Raw genomic sequence first — 6,421 nt, 5'->3', positions numbered from 1 at the left:
CCTCAGGAATTAATGCTACCTCAACCCTCAGTAAAACACATTTTTATTTTTATTACTCTATTATGATTATGATTATGATTAATAGCAACAATTTGTTCAATGTCTACTATGTGCCTAGTATTGTACATACTCCAAACCTTAAAACAGTGAAGGCTGGTGGGAGCTTTAGAGTTAGACAGCTTCTAGGTTTGTGTCCTGCTCTGCCACTCAGGCAAGCAATGTAACTTCTCTGAGTTTCAGTGTCCTCATCTGTAAAAATGGGCACAGCAATAGTAGAAACTTATAGCATTATCATGAGGTTGCATAAATTAGCACCATAAGAGATCAACAAATACTAGCTTTAACAATAAGCTTGTGAAAACACTAACCCCGAACACATTTTACAGATGAGAAAACTGAGGCTTAGGGAGTTAATGTGATCTGTCCATGGTCCTGAAGATTGGGGTGGCAAACATGGCGATTTTTCTTCTCAGCTGTTTCTGCTACTGGTCCATGTCTTATTCTGCCCATTCCACCCATGGACAATGCAAAACACCTGGAATTTCTCTGTCTTGTTCTCCTTATGAAAACAGTGTGACCCTTTGGGGCTGCCACTGATTCCCTTCTCACATCCCCCTTCCCTCCACATCAGACTGCCTACACCCCACAGGACATCGTCTTCCCCAGGAGCTTTGGCTGTAGTTTCAACTCCTCGGCACCTGGCAGCTGGGCATGCTGCAGGAAGACAGCTTGATGGAGTGGAAAGACATAGGCTTTGGCGTGCTGAGTTCAAATTCTGACTCCCTCACTTAGGCAGATGGTTTAATGTCCCTGATCCTCAGCTTCCGCAAATGTCAAGTGGGGACAATCATTACACTTTGCAGGATTGCTGCAAGGATTTGAGAGTGTATGTGAAGTATCTGGTACAGGTGTCTGAGTGCTATGGGTGCTCAATAAGTGCTCGTTACCCTCTATAGAACTGTTCCCCTTGTGGAGTGGCAAGAGGAGGCTTCTGGAAGACAAAGCTCAAAGATGGAGTCCACAGGGCTAGGAAACAGCTTGGCAGCTGGAGTGAGAGCAAGGGAGGATTCAGGGGTGGCAGAGATCAAAGGCTAAATTGTGCAGATTATTCCTTTGTTCCTCGTAGTTTGCACTTGTCTTGGTGCCTCCTGGGGCATGAGAGGAGGCAAACTCACACCATATGCACACAGACACACAAAAGCACACACAGGCAAACATGCACAGAAACCAAAACGCACCCTACTGCAACACACACAAATACACACATGGTCATGGGCACATATGTATGCTTACAAGTGTGTGTGTAAACACTTTGAACCCAACTAATCTATGTGTTTGTGCAGCCATTCAGAAGCTCATGTGCCCATGAACATGTATAAATGCACAACCATGTGGGTTCATGCGTGCACATATGCATGCACACACATGTGTTCACAACCACAAGCCCACACAAGCACACACATGCATGCTTGTCCACGTGTGTACACACTCCCTTTTCAAGTCCCCAACTCTAACTAGAAGCATATGTGCCTCTCTGTTGTTAGGAGAGAGGAGGCTTTAGAAAGACAGCTTTGCAAAAGAATGTAGAGAAATTGGCAGAGTTTCATGCACTGCAGGAAAGGTTAAGTGGTGGAGGGCATCCAACATCTGGGTGAAAGGGGACAAGGGAAAAGGTGGGTCTCTTAGGAAGAGGGGATGACCCAAAGCCATCCACGATCAACCTGAATCCAAATTAACTAAAGGTTTATACCAGAGGCACCCCTGACCAATTTTATCACTATGGCTAGTGACAACCAAATAAGGCTCCGTATGGACACTTAGCACCTCCAATAGGTCAGGCACTGTTTGAAGCCCTTTACAAATACTAACTCACTTAATCCTCAATGATAATAAAATAGTTACTATTAGTATTATTTCTGAGACAGAGTCTCGCTCTGTTGCCTAGGCCAGAGTGCCATGGAGTCAGCCTAGCTCACAGCAACCTCAAACTCCTGGGCTCAAGCGATCCTCCTGCCTCGGCCTCCCAAGTAGCTGGGACTACAGGTGTGCACCACCACATCGGCTAGTTTTTCTACTTTTCATAGAGATGGGGTCTCAGTCTCGCTCAGGCTGGTCTGGAACTCCTGAGCTCAAGCGATCCTCCTGCCTCAGTCTCACAGAACGCTAGGATTACAGGTGTGAGCCACTGCACCTGACCGATAAAGTAGTTATTGTTTTTTCAATTTTCAGACTGGGGAAACTGAATCAGGGTATCTTCCCTCTCCCAGTGATGGGACACCCAGATTTGGGCTTGACCTCCAACTTCTGACTCCCTCCCTGGACTTGTTCGGATGCCATCTCTAGAGTTCCTACTGACTGGCACCTTTCTCACTCCTGGAGTTTCTGTGGCTCTTTACTTGGTCTGTAACCAGGGGTCACAGCCCTCTGTCCACAGGCTGAACATCCTCTTCCCTCGCCCATTCACTCATCACCATGTAGGACATGAATCATTTACTCATACTCATAGTATATACCAGAGAAGGCTAATAAGGTTTTGGAGTTTGGGCATAGAAGGGATGGAGGCAGTTCAAGACCCGTTTCACTGGGCAAGTGACTTCTTTTTACAGCTTTGTTGAACTATAATTAATATGCAATAAACTTCACATATAGTGAATGTGTACAATTTGATGTGTTTTGGCATACGTATGAACCCATAAAACCATCACCACAATCAAGAAAATAAGTGTAACCATCATCTCTTTAAGTAGGAAGTGACTTTTAAGATGAAATATGAAGCAAAAGTGGGCAAGTGAAGGGGGAGCAGAAAGGGGAAGACTTTTGTAGGGAGAAGGGACCCTCCAGCTAAGGCTCTGGGGTATGGAAAAGCAAGTTTCAACTGAGAAACTAAAAGAAGCTCCGAATGCTGGAGCACAGTGTATGGGGGGACTGGAGGCAGGAAGAAAAGGGCTGAGTGGCTCAAAGGGTCACATTGTGGCCAGCTTGCACCAGCCCCGGCCTCCAGCCTCAGGCCAGCCCTGGTGGTCTAGGCCTCTCCCAGTCTCCCCATCCTGCTACGAGAAGGACTGGTCTGGTTGCGTTGGTACCCAGGGTGCAGGTGAATGGAAGAGTTTTCCCCGTGGACCAAGAGAGCAGGACTCAGTTATCCAGGGGGGCTCCTATAGTCCATTCCTGGGGGCTAATCCTACCAAACCTGCAATAGTACTCAGCCAGCCTAGTAACTGGTGGGTTGTCTTTTAAATCTCTATTTAAAATTTTTAAATCTGTATTTAAACATCTATAAAGATTTTTAAAATTGGTTTTGAGATAATTATTTTGGAGATATTTAAAATAGCAATAATCCCACCTAACCAGATATAACCAATGTTAGCATATTACATGCCATATTAGTAATATATATACACATATATACATATATATACCTGCATTTGGTATATATAAAAATAAATAATTTTAAAGGGATCACACCAAATGCAAGTTATCTATGTTTTAAAATTTAGCAATATATTATACACACGTTTACACATGCATAAATATAGTTCTATGACATTATTTTAAACAGCTTTTTATAGTGCATTTAAAGAAACATGCTGTGTACTCACTTGAGCAGCACATGTACTAAAATTGGAATAATACAGAGATTAGCATGGCCCCTTTTATAAAAAAAAAAAGAAAAAAAATGCTGTGATAGGCTATCTTGCTTGTACACTTGTACACAATTCCTTAGTTATTTCCTTAAGATAGCCAAGAAATAGTTACACATATTTAAAATAAACTATATTGAGAAATTACACATTTTAAAGGATTTTGATATATATTGCCAAATTGTTCTTCAGAAAGGCTGAACAGAATCATACCCAAATTTGTGATATACAACTGCTTCTCTTACCACGCTGTTGCCAGTATATATCGTACACTAGTAAGTTTTATCTTCTAAAGTTCATAGGCTAAAACATATCATCACGGCCAGGTACGGTGGCTCACACCTGTAATCCTAGCACTCTGGGAGGCCAAGGTGGGGAGGATAGCTTGAGCTCAGGAGTTCAAGACCAGCCTGAGCAAGATTGAGACCCCATCTCTACTAAAAATAGAAAGAGTTAGCTGGGCATGGTGGTGCATGCCTGTAGTCCCAGCTACTCAGGAGGTTGAGGCAGGAGGATCACTTGAGCCCAGGAATTTGAAGTTGCTGTGAGTGAGGCTGACACCATGGCACTCTAGCCAGGGCAACAGAGTAAGATTCTTGTCTCAAAAAAAAATCACAATGCTGTCTTAATTTGCATTTTTTTTTTTTTTTTTTGGAGAAAGGGTCTCACTCTGTTGCCCTGCTGCTTGGGGTAAAGTGCAGTGACATCATCATAGCTCACAGCAACCACAAACTCCTAGGCTCAAGCAATCCTCCTGCTTCAGCCTCTGGAGTAGCTGGGACTACAGGGACGTACTACCACACCTGGCTAATTTTTTTTTTCTAGAGACAGGGTTTCTATTACCTATATGATAAAGTTCAAGAGTAGGGGCTTTATAAATGTTTGTTATTGAAGAACTGTATCTCTCAAATAATTTAATATTTGATCATAAAGCACGCACTCTGACACAAAAGCTGTCATTGAAGATATATAAATTAAACCACAAAATTTCTCATCAAAACGTCTCCCAGGAATGGCTGGGTCAGAGCAGTTGGCTAGCTGCTAAGGTGTTTAATAAAACCCCAGTTAATTAACAAGAAAAAGATTCCTTTGTGGCTTGCTTCACAGCAGAGGACAGTAAGAAACTGATGCTGGAGACAGATCCAGGCTTTACTTTAGGTTTCCTTTAGAACTTTGAGAGTTAAGGGGAGACAGGGGCTGTTGCTGACCCAGGCCAGGCTACTGAAGGGCTGTCCTAATTCTCCCGAGTCTGACATTCCCAGCTTTCCACGCACTCCTGCCCTGGTGCTGGGAGAATAAATTGGTGCGATCTCTTTGGAGAGCAGCAATTTGATCTTATGACAATGTCCACCCACTTTGACCCAGCCTTCCACTGCTAGGAAACCAAACTACAGAAATACCCGCTCAGGTGTTCGAGGAAATGGATGTGAGGATGTGTTGTTACTGCATGGTTTGGGACAAAAATAAGCAAATTATGGCTTATCCAGCCATAGAATGCAAGCAGATGTTAAAAAGAATAAGGTAGATTCATATGTTCTGAGATAACAGTAAAATCCTATATAGGATTTTACTTTGCAAACAACAACAAAACTTTATACATGGATGTACACACACACACAGTTTGTATAGCAAAAGAGCTAGCAGGATACACATCTAATCTCTGGGGTGAAAATTGCAGGGGAAGCAAAGGAGTACTTTCACTTTTTATCATCAGAACTGTGGATTGTTTCCATTTTTACAAGTATATATTAATTCTGGAATTAAAGGGAACATAAACAAAGCCCTTTATAAAGCTGCCTCCCAACTGTGTTTTCAATCTTGACACACAGGGCTTCCTAATTGTAAACAGTGTTTTCTTTTTAAGCATATCATATCCATTATGTGGTTTGATTGTCACAACAAACCCTATGATAGATACCATTATTATCACTTCCATTTTATATATCAGGAAACTTGGATTCATGGATTCTGGTTTTTATCAAATTCACAAAGAAAAAAGATCATACCCACCGGTAGTACAAATGCCAGAAAATAGGCACCCTAGATTCTTCTAGTAAGAACATAAATCTGTACAAGCCTTCTGGGAGCAATTTGACAACATGTACCAAAATTCTTTAAAATCTGCATACCTTTTATTGTAGCAATTTCTTTTCTAGAAATTTATTCCAAGGACATAATTAAAGACATGCACAGAGTTTCAGCTACAAGGAGATTCATTTAAGAAGATGTTTATGATACCGAAAAATTGGAAATCACCTAAATATTCAAGAATAGAAAATTACTTAAATAAATTATATGCCATTCATATGAGAGAATACTATAAAGTCATTAAACAGTACTGAAGAAGCATATTTAGTGACAGAGAACAGAGTTCGTGATACATTTTTAAAAGTAGGTCACAAACAGTATGTATTATATGAGTCCGTTTTTGCTTAAAAAAAGAAAGAAAGAAAGCATATGTAACATATAGATATTGAAAAAAGTGGAAGAAAGCACACCAAAATGTTAGTACTAGTTACCTCTGGGGAGTGAGAATACAGATTTTTATCATTTCCTCCTTTTCTTAACTGTATTTTCACGATTCCCCCCGCTAAATTTCTTACAATGAAAGTGCATCCCTTTGAATAAGAGAAAATTGCATTGACTTTTTCAAGAAGATGCATCTCCTTTGCGCTTCCCCCAAAGCAACTTTTGTGGTTCTGCCTGTGAGGCTTCCTCCCTCCCGGATGATGACCTCCCCACCTCTACTGTGGCATTCTATAAAGCCAGCTCCTCCAGGA

The sequence above is a fragment of the Propithecus coquereli genome, unplaced genomic scaffold, assembly GCF_000956105.1.
Source record: "Propithecus coquereli isolate 6110/MARCELLA unplaced genomic scaffold, Pcoq_1.0 Scaffold89, whole genome shotgun sequence".
Taxonomy (NCBI): domain Eukaryota; kingdom Metazoa; phylum Chordata; class Mammalia; order Primates; family Indriidae; genus Propithecus; species Propithecus coquereli.
Note: the sequence above shows the minus strand (reverse complement) of the source record.